Below are 20,165 nucleotides of genomic sequence, written 5' to 3' on the forward strand. Positions count from 1 at the left end.
CCAGAACATTTCCATCTTTTCAGGACCAGGACAGATTTCTGCCAATCAGGAAAAGATCAGGAAATACACTTTTATTCTCGCTCTTTATTTTCTGCTTTATGCAGTGGTTCCATTGCCACATCTGGGCAACCAGAGGACAAAACCCCAGAGAGCTCCAGCAGAAATAAAGAAATGTGATCATAGCCTGAAGAGTGAGCTGAAAGACTCAGTCTGTGAAGAGTTTGCTAAAATACCCTCAGCCATCAGCAATTTCCCTGAGAGATGCAGTTTTAGGGTTCCTGAAATTATTCATTAATTCAGCAAGACAACGTAGGGAAAAAAATAGTGTTTTCTAATAATATTTTCTTAGTGGAATGCTGCATATTTCAACTATTTTATGGAGATCCTGGAAAGCTCAAAGAAAAAGTTTTGTGTTTGAATACATACATTATATCTCAAAAAAAATGGTGAGCAAGGAAGAGCACTACCTAATGCCTTGCAAGGAGCCTGTTTGAATTCATAGAAACATAGAATGCTTTGGGTAGGAAGGGACCTTAAAGATCATCTAGTTCCAAACCCCCTGCCATGGTCAGGGACACCTTCTACTAGACCAGGTTGTTCAGAGCCCCATCCAGCCTGACTTTGAACATCTCCAGGGCTGTTACAGCTCAAGGCATTTAATGCTTATGGCTGTAAATGTGTGACCCCAGATTCATTCAGAGCTTTGAATTTTGCACAAGTCCTTTCCTGTAACAATGTGTTATATACCAAGGACTCCAGAAGGCATGAAGTGTAGAAAACAATAAATTCCCATTGTTGACACAATTCTCTTTCATAAATTAAACCAGACATTTGTTGACAAGCCTGCCACAAACAATATTCAGCAACTGCAACTCCTATTATTAAACTAGGGATTTGTCTAGCTAACAAGAATTGCATCCACTAAGATGAGAAAGCCTGTCTAGCTAACATCAATCGATTTTATTTAGACAAGAAAGCCTGTCCAGCTAACATGCTCTCAGGCAGTAAACCAACAAATGTGCTATTTCATAAAGTTTTTGTAAATGCCTCTCCACTGCTGAGCAGCTACTTACGGGTGAAAGCATGACGACATTGCCTCTCTAATGAATGTTACTTGGACAAATTACTTAAGTGATGCTGCTTTCAGTTTCACAGCATCATCACTGATCCTCCATGAAAAACAATAAGAGACGCCTTGATAACTTTTGCCATGTAAGGGTGAAATATATATATAATACTGAGCTGGTTTCCATCTTTTATATTGGTAAGCAAGTCAGGATCCCTTTGCCTTGAAAAGACTGGCCAGAACTCTCTCTCAGGCATCCACATTCTCCCAACTAGATGATGCACATGGACCCATGATAGTTCACTGGAGGAGGTGGCAGAAGGTCCTTTTCTCTGTCCTTTTGCATCTTTTGGTCTATGGTGGGACACATGTGCAATGACACTGGCTGATACTACCTGCCTTTTCTCCTCTCTTAACCCTTATACAGCTGTAATCAGAGCAGGGAGTTTCCCTTAATTTTCTGAAGAAAATGAAGTTATTGTTTTTTCTCCTTGGCCCCTTTCATGAAAAATAACATCCTGTTAGTCCTCTGGAGACTATATCCAGGATCATTAAAATAATAGCAATAAAAGCTTCAAAAATGTCCTACACCCATCTCAGACCTAGGGAATCAGTGGCTGTAGTTGTCATACTCAGCTTTATCAACTGCAGAATATCTAACTTTTTTGGGTATAAGAATAATTAGAAGTCCTAATTTTGTTCCTAGAAAAACAAAATGGTGTTGAATACAATGTGGTGCTATCCTTTCTTGTCTCCAATTTTTATACCTTCTTCTTTTTGCTGAAATTCTCTTTGCTGAGCATAGTCTCTGGTTCAACTTGCTCCTCCAGTTAACTTGTCTTGGAACAGTGTTCTCCTGCTTTTTTGCCCCTCAATTTTCTTGTTTATTGCAAAATGGCTTGTAGAAAATTAGTAAAGAAAGAGAAATTGTGAATTCCAGATGTTGTACTACCTTTTGTTTTTGTTCTCAGCCCCCTAAATATCCGTGCAGGTCTCCCTTATTTTTGGGTGAAAACTAGTAACGGCACACTGAAAACATTTGTACCATCAAGCACATGTCTCAGGCTGGCCTGTGCAACAAACAGTACCTAAGCCCAAATACCTGGGATATGTGGAAGCAGAGGTCAAAAAGTGAATCTCTCCACAAGTCTTTCTGCGGTGTTAGAAACACAATATACTTAATACCCACAGCAGGTTTCAGACACTCTGTAGTATGACCTCCATCACCTGTGCAAATCCTGTCCTGTTCCTATTACTCCTATAAGGCTGCACATTGCAAGTGGTGTTTTTGGCAAAGTGTCTGGCTAAGGTAAGTACCAGGAATATCTAAAAAAATATATATTTAAAGAAAAAAAACTAAGCAGGAAAACCAGAAAAAATTGGGATAGAATAATAGCAGGAAACACAAGGTTTAGGGGCTATTGACAGTTCTTGTTGCTTGCTAAAGACTGTTAACACCAGAAAAGCATGGACCAGACTTCTATCCTACAAATGAGCCAGAAAGAAAAATGCACAAGTGAACCCACCATCTTTCCATGGGCCTGGTGTTCCCACTTTAGTTCTCAGGAGAGAAACCAGGGAAGAGCCCCTGCAGCCCGTATCACTCAGAACCGCCCCTCCTCGGAAATGCGCCTCTGGTCATCTCTGGTCCCTTGGAGCTGAGTCCCTATTTAAATCCATCAGCTGGTACTCTTACTCCTTGGCTGATTCCCAGCTCCTGCATGCTGCTGTCACATAGCAGGCCAGCTGCTACCCCAAGCCCTTTTGGGGACCATGTGTGGTTGTATTTAGCAGGGAGGGTACTGGAATTCCAGTCAGGCTTGCTGAGATCTCAGTGGGAATCAGTCTCAACTCCTAATGCATAGAAAAACTAAGCAATGAGAAGGTTGCTTCGAGGTCACTGGGCTGGTGTTCAAAAAGAAATAAGGTCAGGAGTGAAAAAGGAGGAGAGAAAGCAATAAATATTTTTCCTGGTGTTGATGTCAGGCTCACCAGCCTATTCTTGTCACACCGCTCCCTTTTTTCCATGCAGACACAATATTAGCTGTCCTCCCTGGTATTTCTCTGTTATTCCAAAACGTCTTAAAAATGAACATTTGCACAGCAAAGACCACTCTAGTCAGTTCTCATGGTACCCTGGGGTGCTTCTTATTTGAGCTTCTGCTTTAAAATATTTATCTCTAGAAAATGCTGCCTAATGTTTCAGCTACTAATGGCCTGGAAAATCTGTCATCTCTTTCCTCACCTTGTGCTTTCTAAGTATAGCACAGATAATTACTGAACATAGTTTTTCTGCAGCAGTATTGATAAAGTTACCATCTTTGTGTAGTAATAGGCTTATGTTGTCTTAGGGATTTGTTTTATTACCAACATATTTAACATACTTATTGTCCTTAATCCTACCAAGCATAAATTTGTCTACAATAGCTTTAGCTTTGTTTAGGAGTGTATCCACAAGTGTGTTAATTATCATTTCTGTTTTGCTTGCTTCATATTGCTTTATAACATCTATGTCCATTTCCCACCAGATTTTAATTGATTTTTGACTGGCTACATTTTCTTAGCACCCCTCTCAATTTCATCTCTTTAGCTTTTATAAATCTATCTCATGCATATTGTGATTCTTTTGTGACTATTTTTTGGACTTATTATACTCTCCTTGGTAAACACTGGTCCCACAGCAAACATAAGGTTCTTGATCCATGGTCTTTCTCTATTATCATGAGAACCGGTTCTGAGAGTGTGTAACAAATAATTAAGAACAAAATATTAATTGAACATGTAAACCACCATCTGTGGCTTTGTTTATTTACTGTAGAATATTTTATTACCTACAAAGGAATAAATTTGCCTTCGGGTATAAGAAGCAAAAAGCCGGAGTTAATCCATCTAATCAGTTATTCACAAGTGAATTTAAAGATGTCATTGAGAATCACAGCTGACTGTGACAGAGGCCTTTCCTGCAGTGCTTTTGCTGAGCTCTTGGTACTAAAGCAATTATAAGTTGGGCTTCTAGCCCAGACCTACATGTATGGGAGATGCAGACAGCAACAAGTGACCTTACCGTGAGCCAAAGAGCTGCTGCACAGACTGTTGAATATTTAATGTGGAAACACAACTGAAATGTTTTTGCAGCAACAAGCACAGTGACTGATTGGGAATTCCCCCTTCTTACAAGTGTGGTGTTTTACTTCCAGCCATGTTTGTAGCTTTAAGATGCTTTTGCCATTAAGCCTTCTGCTTTCAAGATTACAGTAGCAGTGATAGATAGACGCAGTTTCAGGCCTGCAAAAAGACTCCTAAGCCTGCTTAAGGGACTAGTGCAGATAAATGGCACCATTTCCAGGCAGACTTTATGGTCCAAAACCAGACACACAGGACATTCCCTGGTCACTTACATTTTATTGTTTCAGCTGAGATAATTCACATGATCTCTTTTATTCATCCTCCCATCCCAGAAAGCACCTGTGTTCTTCATCTTCTGTTTCAAAGGCATTTACAATACAGCTAGGAGTAAGGTTAATTGAGAAAGAAGCCAGATAAGGGACAGATGTATATTTAATTGAAAATTAAAATGCTGCCTGTTTGTTAGTTATAAATCAGTGAATATACATCCTTAAGCACATAACTCTGGTCCACCTACTCAGTGGTTATAACAATAACTTAGCATTTCCATAGCCCTTCTGATTGCTCCATCTTCATGCTGAGTAAGTTCCTCGTTTCACAAACAGAGGTGTGAGATACATAATATTTAATTGCCCAAGCCCAAGGAGGCAGCACTGACACAATAAACCTGCTTTGCACTTAAGCACTAGGCTTCATCCAGCATGAAATACAGCTAGCTGTCACCATGAGCTAGTTAAAGCTTGTACCCTTGCCCTGACTTGTTGTGAGAGTCCCTGTAGGGGCAGGTCTGTCAGTGTTGCTGCCTCTCACACCCAAGGTTTTGGTGTTGGATGGATCCAGGTGATGCTGTTGGGCTGCATCCTGTGAGATATCTCAGGAGGTGCCAAAAAGCAACTGAGAGGGATATGGGCTTGAGACTGGAGGTGGAAGTGGCCAACATAAAATTCAGGGAATATTGGATTTGGTAGGTTTTGCAGGAGACAGAAGCCTTGAAGAGGAACAGGGTATTGTAAGAGGAGGGGATGTAAGACTGAAGTAGTGGGGTATGGGAGGAGACTGGGATCATGGTGGATGTCCTGTGATGGAAGGCAAGTAGGAGCTATAAGGTATGAGAAGTGTGAGGGTGTCAGTTCATGTCAGATTATCTGCTCTTCATACATCTGAACTCAATTAAGCATGTGGTCTGACCACTTATTCACAGTGGCTGCAGCACCAACCCAGCAGCGGCTGAGACAAAGCTGCTGCCTGTGGCTGGACTGGACATGAAGGTTTCATGCCTCCCACCACTAGCAAAACAGTCAACTCCCATCTCTGGCAAGTGCTTTAATTCCTCACAGCCCTCAGTATCCTGCCTGTGGCACCTTTTCAGAGGTGCTTATGAGACGAGGGTCACAAGGCTGTAGAAACGCAGCTATACAGCACAGGGTAGGAGAGGTAAGTATGGGAACTTGATAGTAAAGGAAGATTTTTTTTTTTTTTTTTGGTAGCAAAGCAGTATATTCATCCCAATTACTTGGAGAGAATCCAAATGCCATTTTCAGACATTCTGGTATGGCTGTGGGCAAACAGTCTAGCATTTCTGCTCCAAGTTTAGCAAAAAACATAAGCCAGGATTGTTATTAAGCATATAGCAATGAGAAAAACGTAAAATACTGTACATGTGCTTCCAGACATATAAAGAAAAGTATTTTAAGGAGCAATTGTTATAACTATTTTCCATGGATGCAGAACATCTAGGAAAGACTCTATCTGGACTTTCTGTGACTGGAAACAGCCCTCAGTCCAAGGCTGAAACTTTCATTGATTCTTTTCAGCTTAATACCAAAATGTCCAATTCCTATCAGCTTTTGAAGTATTACGTGGTTGTGCTTTTGCTGCTTGATGAAAAGGGGGCTCCTTGATCACTGAGTAGCTCCTGTTCTTCAGAAAGATGTTGCCCTTCCAAACTGTGGTAGGATTCTATGAAACTCAGCCCAGGAAGAGCAGAGAGCACCAAGGAAGCTGGCAGAAATCAACCCCCACATTAAGTTAAATATTAAATATTTGTGTTTAATGTACAAAAGCAAACAAAACCAATGACAAACAAACAACCCCCAAAAAATCCCTAAACCCCACAACCAAAAAAATCCACAAAAAACCCTCAAGCAAAAATAATTTTTAAAAAATAACAAAAAAAATCCCACAAAATAGTTTTTTCCCAAAAAGACATTTTGCTGAAACAATCTTTGTCAAAACCTGATAAACTGCCTCTCACTTCAAACCACCTCCAAAGCAAGCTTTTCCTTGAGTGCATATATTTCTGCCTCCTGCTAATGACTTGGCAAGCAGTGAGATGTGGCCACTGCTACTAGCTCACTAAAGCCTTGTTTGGGGAACAAAGAGACATCTCCATTGCTGGAGAAGTGGCACCTGTTTTGTGTGAATAAGCAGAGGTCCTTAGCCAGCTTATACCAGAATAATTAAGGCAGTGTAAGCCCTTATCCCTGGCTTTACACAGATAGAAGAGTAATTCCAATTTAATTTATTAATGTAAATTCAGATGAGCAAACTCTACAAGAAGAAGGTTTCTCTTCATATGTTCATTTATTTCTATATTAATTGGGGGGTTTTTTGTGGTTTTTTTTTAATTTAACCATTTTAGCTAAAAAAAAATTGTACCTTCTCCAATTCCAGTTGCTCCACTTCTATTAAAAATTGTAAAAAGTGGTGCACAAAAGTCTTTCCACCTCTGCTCATAACCTGCTTTTATCTTGATTAAATTTTGTCTTGGAGTCCAGGCCCTGTATTATACATTCTTACAGCAATTAGCACAGCATATCAAACATGCATTTCAAACCTCACAATAATACGTATTTTAGAGTAAAATAATGGGATTCACAGCTTACACTCACTGAGTCACTGCTTTCTGCTGCAGAGATTACAGTTGTTTCACCTTTGCTGTTCTGCCTGGGTACTTGAGGCTTCACATAACCATGCTTTGAAGTGCTTCGTCCAAGTTCACAGTTTAATGTTTGAAATGTCTGATGTAATGCTATCTAATCCTCTCCAGGACTTCAGGGAAGACAAACTTTCAATTTGGTGAAAAATGTATTTTTGTAAGGTTATTAGAATAAAATGAAATAAAAACCAGTTGTGGAGTGATCATCATAAGGCATATATGATATGGGTTTCTTCTTGAATGAAGCAGAGGCCAGCTCCTGACCTGCTCAAAGCAATAGCAGGGTTGCTGTCAGCCTCCATAAGCTCCAGATCAAACTACAGCTTCCATTCAAGACTTTTTTTTATTTGTTTTTAATAAGGTTGATGTTCAGGAAGAGGTCAAATGTAAAACATAGGACCTGTTTTATAGGATACTTGAATCCCTCTTTTTTTAAGTGCCATATAGATTAGAAGCCATACGTGGAAGACCTGAATAATCTTACACGTGGTAGCAATCACTACTCTGCATTATGCACTCCCTTCCTAATATCATATGTGAGCAGATGGGGTCTTTCCTCCAAGGGTGCTCTTTATTCATGTTCTTGAATTGAAGTTATCACTGTGATCTTAAATCACTTTTATTAGAGAGTCTCTTTTTAATCAAGAGGGAAGAGGGATTTGCAGTGAAGAAAAAAAACACTGGTGGGTAAAATGAACCACCACAGAGACAAAAATAAACACAGAGGAGTTTCCTCAATGCCCTATTTCATCTTCCTTTTTCCTTTTTATTAAATAAAACCTACTAAATAATTTAGCATAATATTGTTTTTTATAAGCACTGTCGTTAAAGTAGCTGCTTGTTTTGAACTAAAAAACAGTGTCTGTCTGTCTTTCTTTTTCTTTCACTCTCCTTTGTTTCTTTTTGTATTGCATATACTCAATACAAAATCAGAAAGGTAATAAGAGGAGAAAATTCAGTCTCAGGACTGCAACTGTCCTAACAAGTTAAGGGAAGAGACTGTTTTGCTGCTTCATTTTCTTGGTCCTCCTGCACATGACTTCGAAATGGTGCCAGTAAATCTAAGAGTAAACTCCATGCTAATTTTGAGTGTCTGATCTTTGAAAAATAAAGGTTGATGCAATTATCAAACAATGGCAATTGTAATAACATTGTCTGACTGTGATTGTTCATGGAGGTTCCAGCTGAGAGCTGGACATGAAAAATGCACAGCTCAGGTTTAGCCTATATTAGGGGAAGTGCCTGAAGACTGACTACAAGTTCTGTGTAAATTCAGTGGGGTGCTAGGACATATTTTGCCTTTGCAGCCACCCTCTCTGTTGTTCTGCCCACAGTCACCAGGCAGGAGGACAGGAAGGGTGTGTCCTTTCACCCACCCCAGAGCTGGAGCACTAATACATACTCAATGGACAATTATGCCAATGTGCCCAGCTGTGGTGACACATGCTGTTGGCTCAGCTGCAGGACCTTCCTCTCTTGCAAGACCCTGAAATCTCCCATCAGGATTCATTAGGAGTAGCTAGGCAGAGCTGGAAGTTTAGATTAGACTGCACCACCTCGAGCTGGCTAAACCCAGATTAGGTTTCAGGCATTGACACAGAGACACAACAGATGAAACACCAGTAGTGGAGGAGGTTTGGTCTCCCTGTCTCCCTGAGTGCCTCACTCTTATCTCTTACCACCTTCTGTGGCAAGAACAGGCAAATCACAGGTAGAAGTAAATGCCTGTAGTTCACTGAACTAGAAAGTCAAATAGAATTTGCAAGTGGGCTGGGCCAGCACACCATGCTCACATCATTTAGGAGCAACTTGATGTAGAGTTCAGGCTTGCAGGCTGCAGTGGCAGTGGGAGAGTGGGGAAGCTACCACAGCTGGGAGTGAGAGCTGCTCCTGCAGCAAGGGATGTATCCTACTATTCTTGTAAGTCAATATCCTTAAACACTTTCTTTAGGGTGAAGGTGCTACAAACCCAGAAGCTGTATTTAAAGCATTGGCAGAATGTAAACTCAGCCATTTTTCCAAGCTCACCCCACACCAGCTTGACTTGATCTTGACGCTTAAATTCTTGCACTCTTGACAGATCTTAAAAATGGATGCAAATACATTCGATTGAGTCCTAGTGAAACATTGGGGCCAGCTGGAGTGGACCAAACCAACAGAATCTTTTTAAAAACAGCCTAAATCATAAAACATCCTCTCCAGGGAAAGTGCACAAACATGGTAGCGGCGATGATTGAAAACAAGGCGCTGAAAAACTCTTTGCTAGTACTCTGGGAACCACAGAGGTGGTGAACTCCTGAGAGATTTGGGTGGCCTGTCTGCAGTATATATATCTTATGCTTCAAAGAACCATATCCCCTACACTTAAATTACAGCCTTTTCCACTTGCACGAGCTCAAAAGGACAGAGGAACCAGTTCTGAGTTACCTTAGCTTTTCCAGGGAAAAAGGTCATCCTATTACAGCAAATCTACCTCTTCCAGCTTCATGCTGGGAAGTTGCAGATTTTGGGAATGGGGATAGAAAGCCACGTAAGGCTTTGAAAGGAGAGTGAAATGGACTGAACTGTTCCCATCCCCCCAAAAAAATTGTATCAAATTTTTAAGGTTTTTAAAGTCATTTTGATAGCTTTGGTCCATTTTAAAAATGCTTTTTTAAAATTCTGAAGGTAAACATCAACCTCTTCTCCTCTGACTTACAAAGACTGACTTTCCAGTAACTAAAATTCTTTTACAAAAACCAGGAAATCTTTGATTAAGACTTCTTCTGTATCCTTAGCAAGAGTAGTTCAATAAAAGGCTGAATGTCCCACTTTCATGAACCACATCTCATGAGGCCAAGTCTATAACGTTGAATATCCTTCTAGATAAACAGACCTCAACATTTTATTTTTTCTAAAGAAACATAGTGTCTCACTATTTTTGCTTGAATAGTTGGAGTAAAATTAACAACGACTTGAATTTTCATCCCCCACAATGCAGCAAGATTTCTGAGCCACATTTAAAAATAATTTGTGTGCTTCTTTTAACATTTGTATTTCAGTTTGAAGTCAAAGAAAGTCAAAGACAGAAGCAGAAATACCGTGAGAAAAAAAGTAAACCCATAGTATTCCAGTACAGGAGGTAAGGGAACTGACTTTGAGATTAACAGCCAGCCGTGTGTGCCAAAAACTTAAAGGTCTCCCATCGTTATCTTGCAGTCTCCCTTACGCAGATCCCTGGACCAGATCCTCAGATGATATCAGCTGGTGGGTGCAGTCACATTCATGAGTAGTTACAGTGATTAAAGCTAGATGATAATCAGCCTCGCTGGTTTCAATGAGTTTTATTATTCATTTGATTGAAAGGTATTTTCCAATTGTTGTGAAGCAGGGAAATGTGTTTTGAATTCATCATTTTTTAAGCCTCACACACACTGTTTGGCAAACAAGGATTGTTTAGGTTGTCTGGGACTCCTTCATTGCATCCTTCTAAATGTGAGGTTTCCCTCTGTTCTCCAATGGACCATTCTGATGCAGTTAAACACACAGTGGCCAGCTTTGCAAAGCAGTAAGCCTTCTTTAGAATGAGGTCTTTTGGTTTAATCTGTAATCTTTATGGAAAAACTGGACATTACAGTAGAAGGATTATGCTAAATTGCTTTCTGCCACTGAAGAGATAGATGGACAAAGCAGTAGCTCAAGGCATGGAATGAGCATTCTGAAATAAGCATTTAGTCACTGAATTCAGTACCCAGAAATTAACCTAAACTATTTCAATTTACATATGTTTGTAATTTGCATCCTGGCTTTACACCTTACAGAGACTCCCTTGTTTGCTGTTACTGTAGTAAATGTTTGTTCACAGGCTGCTTAAAATCAAGCAGGGAGGGCAAGCTGGGACCAAATCCAAGGCTGACTGCCATACCCTGTCTGACTGCCTGTGTGAATATACTCCTAGGGCTGAACACTTTTCCGTGCTTGAGTGGTGCAAAACTGATTCCAAAGCCTGATACTGCAGTACAGGGGATCCCCAGTTATGCTGGGATCTATGAATCAAGCCAGAGACTTTCATGTGAATGCTTCTCCTGCTACCTCTCCTTTTCTGTGCTGAATTGCTCTCTGGAGGTGACTCTGGCTTGCTTTCTCACTATCACTCTATAAATATTTTGCACTGGATGTGTCATCTTTCCTTGGATACATAAATTCATATCACCTTCAGATGACCATACCCAATAAAGAAATTTGGGAGTCTGTAAGTTAGAAGAGGTAAACTTCATGTGCATGGCTTTTGGACTGGTATTCAGTATTTATTCCTAGTCTTTCTGTGTCATACATTAGCCAATCTCCTGCCCCTTTCTTCACTCATTCTTCTGCATCAGGTGACTGCAGATTGATACTGCTTTCCTATGAATTTTTACTTTTCCATTTGGCACAGAGTAAACTTCAGATGGAAGCTCTCCATGGCAGGATGAAAAGTGCCAAGGTTGAGCCCATCAGCTCTATACAGTTCTGTCCCAGGGAAAGGAAGGTGTCAACCAGGGGTAATGCAAATCATAGGGACCTTTAAGATCATCAAGTCCAACCATTAACCCAGCACTGCCAAGTCCACTCCTAAACCAGGTTCACTGCTAAACCATGTCCCAAGCAACACATCTATATTCTTTAAAATACCTCCAGGGATGGTGGCTCCACCACTTCTCTGGGAAGCCTGTTCAAATGCTAGACAACCATTTTGGTCAAGAAATTTTTCTTAATATCCAACCTAAACCTCCCCTGGTGCAACTCGAGGCTGTTTCCTCTCATTCCATTGTTTTTTACCTGTGGGAAGAACCAATCCTCACCTGGCTACAGCCTCCTTTCAGGGAAGTGCAGAGTGATAAAATTTGCCCTGAGCCTCCTTTCCCCCAGACTAAGCACCCTCAGCTCCCTCAGCTGCTCCTCATCAGACCTGTGCTCCAGGCCCTTCACCAGCTTTGTTGCCCTTCTCTGGACCAGCACTTCGGGGTCCTTTTCACAGTGAGGGCCCAAAACTGGACACAGCACTCAAGGTGCTGAGTACAGAGAGACAATCCCTGCCCTGGTCCTGCTGGCCACACTGTTCCTGATACAAGCCAGGATGTCATTGGCCCTCTTGGCCATCTGGGCACACACTGGCTCATGTTCAGACCAGCACTTCCAGGTGCTTTTCCAAGGGCACCTTTCCAGCCACTGTTGCCCAGCCTGTAGCACTGCATGAGGTTACTGTGACCTCAGGACCCAGCACTTGGCCTTGTTGAACCTCATACCATTGGCCTTCGGCCATTGATCCAGCCTGTCCAGATCCTTCTGCAGAGCCTTCCTACCCTCTGGCAGATCAACACTCCCACCCAATTTGATATCATCTACAAAGTTACTGAGAGCGCCCTCAATCCCCTGGTCCAGATCATCGACAGAGACACTAAATGGGACTGGCCTGAGAACTGAGCCCTGGGGTCACCACTTGTGACCAGCTGCCAGTTGGATTTAAGTGCGTTCACTGCTACTCTCTGGGCCCAGCCATCCAGCCAGTTTTTTACCTGGTCAGGAGTGCACCCATCCAAGACATGGGCTGCCAGCTTCTCAGGAAAATATTGTGGCTTTGGTGACTAAAGTCCAGGTAAGCAACATGCACAGCCTTTCCCTTACCCACAAAAGTGAGTCACCTTGTCATTCAAGGAGATTATACTGGTCAAGCTGAGCCTACCTTTCATAAATCCATTGTGGCTGGGCCTGATCCCCTGATTGTCCTGTATGTGCCATGTGATGGCCCTCAAGATGATCTGCTTCCTAACCTTCCCTGACACTGAGGTCAGGATGACAGGTCTGTGTATTTGCAGATCCTCCTGCCTGCCCTTCCTGTAAATGGGTGTTACATTTATTCACTTCTGGTCAGCTGGGACCTCTCCAGTTAGCCAGGACTGCTGGTAAATGATTGAAAGTGGCCTGGCCAGCTCTTGCACCAGCTCCCTCAGTACCCTTGGTTGTACCCAATGGGTGTGCTCATCGGGGCCCATAGACTTCACGGTAGCTGCAGAGCTTAGCAAGTGCATGACTTTCTGTGGGGGGATACCATTGCTCCCTGGGCAAGTTGTCAGGTCTTTAGTGCCCTTCCTGCACACCTTCTGTGCCAACTGCCATGCAGACTGTCACCCTGTTGGTATCACTGCGGATCACCAGGGCTGCCAAAGTGGTTCTTTTATAGGCATGAGGGCATTTGGCCACCTCTGCCTCCAACCCCACCGAGGTCCCACCGTCTGCTGTCATGTGAGCTGCAGGATCCCAGAGGCTCTCTCGGCTCCCCCTGAGGTTCTCTCAGTTTGGAAAACCTCCCCAAGCACTACATGAGACCACTCCACAGTGGATCACGCCAGCATTGGAGCCACTCACCTTGCAACAGAGTGCTGCTTTCAGTTACAACATGATTCAATCTCCTGCTGTTGCTCCTGGAACCATCCAGATCCACTGCATGCAGGTGTCTGTAGGGCCCAGGGGCCTGTCTGTAGCTTTGCAGCTCACATGAGATGATGTTTTCTGTGCACTTGCCCATCTTGCTCTGTGGTCAGAGCACGTGACTCTCCCTCGTTCTCCTTTCAGCCTGAGGCTGCCTCTGCCCTTTGGACTGGCAGGATGTTGCACAGCATCAGCGATGAGCAGCTACAGAGATAGCACATGATGTTGTCTGGGGTGCCAGGGTCATGCAAGTCTGTCCCCACTGTCCAACAGCTGCAGGGGCCCATTGCAAGCTATTGGTGCACTTCAAAACACAGGAATATTTACCCATGAAAAAATAATAGTGTTTTACAGAAACGGCCCAATGTTTCTCAGTGAGGGTCGTGAACCCCTTGAAGGTTACAAGAGCATTCAAAAGGGTCATGAAATTTTAGACAGCAGAAATCAGCAGCAGCTCAGTTCCTCCAGAGAAGCAAAGTGAGAATCGGCTGTCAGTGCTTGCAATAGCAAGGGAATTGCTAATTACACTTCTTTAATGGCTATCAGCACTCAGTCCTGGCAGGAACAGGGAGGAAAGGACAAGCATTTAATCCCCCACCCTTGCTCTCTCGCCCTGAAAGAAGGAAGCTGCAGTGGATTTGGGAAAGAGACAGTCACGTCGAGAAAGATGAACCAAAAGGGGAATGTGCTTTGTAAATGTTTGACAAACCCTAGTAGAGTATAGTGTTCCTGCATTAGAGGAGGATAAGGGAAACAGTGCCTCTACCTGCAGGACAGTATTTGGGGCTTGGTATTTGGTAACACCACCTTATCCATAGTCTTCAACAACCTCTGCCATTTTGTTTATTGCTTTTCTGCTTCCCGCAGTGTTTCATTTCATCGGCTGAAGGGTCACTGCAGTGTTTTCACTTAATCACTGTACAAATGATTTAGCTGGCTCACTTATTTCCTTTTTTCCTTTATTCACGTACTCTTTGGACCCTGCAGAGCAAAATTCTGGTGTGAAAGGTTTAAGACTGCAGACAGTTGTGAAACTACTTTGGCAATTTAGCATCTCTGGTTGAGATTAGTCTTAAAGTTGTTATGTGACATCTGAAGACAAAAACCTGTAAATCTTTCTAAAATGCTAGGCAATAGCTTCAATATGTAATAAATACTGAAATTCTGTAAAACATTGCAATCCATTTTATCATCTTTTCTAAACAGAAAGAGCAAAGTCAGGAAATTCATTGCTGAGGAGTTATACTTTTCTTTGAACCTACTTGATATTAAACATTTGGGGAGTTAAAGCAGCCAGGTTTCAATGTAAACAGGCAAATGACTAAATTAAATGTACAAAGTGAACTATTTGTTTTTCCTTATGTGTTGAGTGAGCTCTTAGGATGAGATAATAATGCTTTGTAATCATTTACTGCTTTCCAGCTAGAGAAGTACAGTAATGCCTTAATCATTTTAGTGCCACTACTTAAACATTATCCGTCTTACCTGGTTACCCTCCTGTAGGTTATAAATGTTATATCCCTACCTGCCTGTCCTCTCTGAGGTCAGAAACCCATGCTCTGTAGGTGTGTAAGGAAAAGGTTTACCAGCTCCAGACACTCATCACAACTTCCTCATCATCAAAAAGTAACACTTCCTCATAAATGCCATTTAAATGGCTCTTTTTTCATGCTCTATTCCATTTTATTTAAATAAAGGCAGCCTATTTAGACTAGGTTTTAAATAACAGGCATTTACTCTGCAAAACTGCTTTGATTAGAATAATAGAAGGAGACACTCAGGAGCTATTCAGTCCCTACATCTGAGGAGGTGATGCCCTGGGTTAGGTGGGAAGTGAGGAGGAGAGGGGATGCTTAGGGATGTATCTGCTTTATCCATCACATATGGAACCTGAAAAGAATATATGCCAATGACATTATTAGCATGCTGCTGTCAATTCCCCTGCCTGCTTTGCCATTTTTTATTACCTGTTAGGGTAATTTTCTCTTAAAAATTTTGGATTGTATCCCCTGCTGCATCCTGTGCACAAGAAGGGCTCCCCAGTCCCCCAGTCTGTAATGCTGTCTCTTCAACACTCACCTCTGCTGTAACACTCAGTAGCAGCTGTGCTCTCTGCGGGCTCATCTGGTCCAAAGTAATATCTCTATCCTTCTGCTCTACCTCATATGTCCGTTGATTTTCTTTCCTTCTCATGAAGACTAAGCAATAATTTCATGTGCTTTCATGCTGCCCAGGGCTGCAATCAGGTGGGCACGCTTAGATATATTGCAAAGTTAGCAGCAACATCAGCAGAAGATAGAAGTGGCTCCCCCTAAGTCATGCAAGAGGACTGCTGCCCAGATGGGGAAAGAGCTTGGATCTTTTGTCTTGGTTATTGCTCTAACCACACACTCCTCCTTCCTAGCATACCTCTCCAAAACATACTGACAACAATTAACCTTTTCATTGCATTGAGCCTCTGCTTTTGTCTTTATGGCAGTGGAAACCTCTGTAATACCAGCAGTCCTCAAGGAATGCCCAAAGGATAGCAAAGTTGATTATTTTAAGGGTTCGGATCTGGGAAGGCCGAATGAAATAAGTAGTAAGGACAAATTCACATGCCAGAAACTGTACCTTGTATGTACAGAGTGAAAAGATATAAAAGAGTGTGTGCAGCTGAGGACAGGAACCCTCCGAGGGGCTGCCTGGTACCTGGGCTGAGATACACAGGCTGGGATGTGCAGTCACTGACTCACCTGCAAGATGAGATTTGCCACAAGTGGCTGTTGCCAAGGCAAACACCACCTTGTATCTATTGCCTGGACACCTCTCTTTGTCTGCGTTTTGTCAGGGTCCAGCCCTATGGATTCAGGGCTCAGAGGTACTGACAACTACATGAGCCATTTTGAGAGTGTTTCTGGCCAGACTGGTGACAAAGTAGCTATGTTTAGCCACGGAATAATTAAAACCAGCATGTCATACAGCAGAGAGGAGGCTGCAGCTTGTTCTTGCAGACAAAGGTGTCCGGGAGGTGTTGGTGTGGACTCCAAGGACAGCAGCAGTGAAGCTGCCTACGTCACCTCAGCTGTGAGAGAGCTCCCTGTCACACCCCTCCCTTGCTGCTGCCACACACCCTTCTGCCGTCCTCCACAAAGACGTGGTTTCTGGAGGAAGCCAAGATCCACTTAACCAGTTACGTCAGCTCCCCTCGGTGAGCACATATGCTTCCACTTCAGAGCCTTGTTCCATGTGCTTCTCATCTCTGTAAAAGGGGTTTCCTTGAAAACCATTCTTCCAAGTGTGCTGCCTACGTTTTTCTCATTACAAATAATATTTTCCTATTCTTTCTCACAGGAATGTTTTCATTGTTCCCTGTTGTTCTCTGTCTGTACCATTTGGTAATAAAATAATTGGTAACTATTCTTAGTAGCTAAACTGTTTCTCCCTGATCTTGTCTTTTCTCCTCCCCTTCCACAAAAGTGGTATCTCATTCCCTCTAAAATAAGGTTTAAAGATGACAGCTGTCTTCTGTGGGATGTCAATTGATACAAATAAGAGAAATATGGACTAATTTCATTTTCCTGATCTTGTACATGCTCATTATTGCAGTAATCCAAACATTCCCTACTTGGTGAATAAGGAAATATTAGAGAGATTTCTAATATTACAAAGAGTTGGCTGGATACAGGTTTGCTGGATCAAGCCCTCAACAGGGTCTGCACAAAATCTTTGTTTATTTTGCTCTGCTGAAATTGTTCAAATGGCTTCTCATTATCATTGGGTGGGACTGAAGAGAAACACTGATGTCAGTTTTGTGACATGTCCTGTTATTTAAGTAACTCACAATTTAGGCTGGGACATATTTGACCTTCTTAAATAATTGGCATTTTTCCCCCTCTTTTTTTCCTTGGCATCAATAAATGAAGAAAGAACAAACTAACAACCATTGGCAAGAAAAGAACTTCTAGTAAACAAAAACCTCTTACGAGTCTTTTGTAAATATCACTCTGTTTTTTGTCCCTTCTAAATCATATAATGCCCTATATCAAACCTATTTACAGAGTTGTTGAAAATCTGACCTGGGAAGGAACTTTGTAAATTCAAAATACTTCAAACTCTGTTAGGGGTCGTACTTCAAGGCTTTCAAAAAATCCCGGTCCTCAGCTGAGCTTCACCTCTGTGAAAAGCCACACTGAAGTTAATGGGTTTACTTATGAACTGAAGAGTTAAGTGCATGTTTAGGCTCTCGGTGAGAGAGCCTGGATGTTGACCTTGTGCTTGCAAGAAAGGAGCCATCCTGGGCTGCAGTGCTATCGTCCCTCTTTGTGACAGTTATTCCTGAGGCCCTCAAAGATGAATGAGGCAGTCATGGTCTCTTGAGGGGTTTTCAAAGAAATCAACCATGAGTGATCATTCATCCTTCCCTCACAATTATGCTGCCCTGGTGACTTTGGTGCTCAGGTTGTAACCAGGGAAATTTTAGTTTCCCCGTTCTTGCACAGCTGTTCACGCAGACGTGGGTGTCATTTTCACATCCACATAATGGTTTAATACACTATTCACATTAGTGCATCTGCTTATGGAGCTAAAACATAGTGGTGGATTTGGCTTGCACTCTGTGAAAGAGGTTTTTAAAGGGTTACTACTGTGTCCAAACATGTTTCACAGCTGACATTTGACAATGAAAAAGAAGAGCTCAATGAAAAGGCTAAATGTTCACAAGGAAACTCTTTACTGTGGGGTTAATGAGGACTTGAAAGGACTTGCACTCTGGCCTTAGCTGTGTATGTTTGTCTTTTCTTTTACTTTCATCTCTCCTCCCTGAGCCCTGGTCTCTTTTCATTATTTTTTTTGCTGCTTTTAATTTGTGCCCCTGTATTAAGTCAACCAGCCTTCCTTCCTTCTTTCTCTTCTTCCTTTCTTTCTCTCTTTCTGTCTGTTTCTATTTCTTCCTTTACACTGTTTTGGGAGCCTGACTTTGATAGATTGTTAACAACAGAAACCACAAAACTGTCTATTGCTTGAACCTACTCAGGGCCTCTCTCACTAACATGCAATCTTTTTTAGTGGTAATATTACATGGCAAAAGATGTAATAGCCTCAGAAGGAAAATTCTATTTTCCTTTGAAGATGTAAAGATTTGACTTTGTGGGGTTTAACGGAGGGGGTTTTATCTGCAACACATGGCCAGATGAAATTCAGTATTTGCCTGATTTAGTGCTTTCTCCTTTCGCCTTTAAATATAGTAAGCTCATAAAGAATTTTTACATCTCATAGTCAAGAGAACAAGGTGCATATTGTCATGCAAAGAGTATCCTGATGGAACAAATGATTTGATACTATTGCAAATGCACTGCCTGCTATGCTCGATAATGCATAATTTAAATAAAAATATGAACCTGTCAGAATACTAATTATTCTGTATCTTCACACACAAAGAGAAGTTTAAAACCTTACACAGACAAACTGAGGCTGCTATAACAACCAGGAAAGAGGCTTGTTAAAAGGCTTCAAAATAAAAACTAAACTTTCAAACATAGTTCAGGCATGTAAATTAAAGACTGTCTCAGCTCATTGATCCTAACATCTCCAATTGCATCTAGCTTCTGTGAAGCTAATCCCTGGTCCCAATGCTCTGATATATTCCTGAGTTATCTGCCAATCCCTAGTTTATAAAGACTGCATTTCTTCTCCTTGAGTCTGATGAATTTTTACTTTAAAATTAACAATGGAATAATAAGAAATTAGAAATCAATGCTTCATCATATAAAATGTTTTCTAGGGCAACATACTTAATTAGACATAGACTTAATGTAGGGTTGCAGATAACTGGGTGAACTAAGTCACTTATCAAGTGGTCCATATTTCCTGAAACCCTATTTCTATAGGTTCTTAGACTGCCTTAATGTCTACAGACTACACTTACAATATAAATTTAGCAGGGTGAAGGAATATTCCCAGGCTCTGTAAGTCAATTTTCTACAGTTTTAAACTATCAGAGAAGTTTCTGGCATATTTTTGGCCCGCTTCAGCAGTTTCTCAAATTGTTCCCAGGCATGGTTCTGAGATTAGCACATGACAGGAGCCATTCCCAATAGGCAATTGCCCTGTTTTGCAGAGGAAGAGATTTTAATATACCGATGTAGTATTTAATAGCATTTAGCAGTATTGATTTTGGCAGTGCTCCATATCAGGTGACCTCAGTGCCAGACAGAAGTCCTGGCTGCACTTAATTTTTATTAGAGAGGTAGCCTTAGGATCTAAACACCCAATAGTTGCACATTAAGTGGCACAACTAATATTATGATATATAGCTGCATTAATTCTTCAGAACTGTAGCCTTTGGCTTCACCAGACCTGGCAGAATTGCTCTTCAATATGTATTGTTCCTTTCCAGAGTGCAGCTTGAGGAAATGTGGTGAGCGCTATGAAGACTTTTCCTTCTCTGAGACACGTATTCCTGACTCTTAGACGAAGGTTTAGTTTAGGCCAAAGTGTAAGGCAGTGTACTACAGAGAGAAAGACCCTTTGTGTTGGAGGAAAAGAGTCATCAACCATGTGCCTTTGAAACTTTAATGGATTTTTAGGGTATGCTGGTATGTAATCTAG

At 41.7% G+C, this 20,165-nt stretch overlaps 1 long non-coding RNA gene across 1 annotated transcript in view; it reads right to left on the reverse strand.

The window, feature by feature from the left end:
- Positions 1 to 15,892, reverse strand: part of LOC121668386 — a 31,287-nt gene extending 15,395 nt beyond the window's left edge. The window contains exons 1-2 of the long non-coding RNA XR_006017355.1: positions 15,657 to 15,892; positions 13,515 to 13,781 (exon numbers count right to left, since the gene is read on the reverse strand). This is a non-coding gene — a long non-coding RNA (uncharacterized LOC121668386). The remainder of the gene's footprint in view (positions 1 to 13,514; positions 13,782 to 15,656) is intronic.
- Between the last annotated feature and the right edge of the window lie 4,273 nt (positions 15,893 to 20,165).

Source organism: Corvus kubaryi, unplaced genomic scaffold, assembly GCF_017639235.1.
Source record: "Corvus kubaryi isolate FWS band 111438036 unplaced genomic scaffold, C.kubaryi_AGA036_p1.0 37385, whole genome shotgun sequence".
Taxonomy (NCBI): domain Eukaryota; kingdom Metazoa; phylum Chordata; class Aves; order Passeriformes; family Corvidae; genus Corvus; species Corvus kubaryi.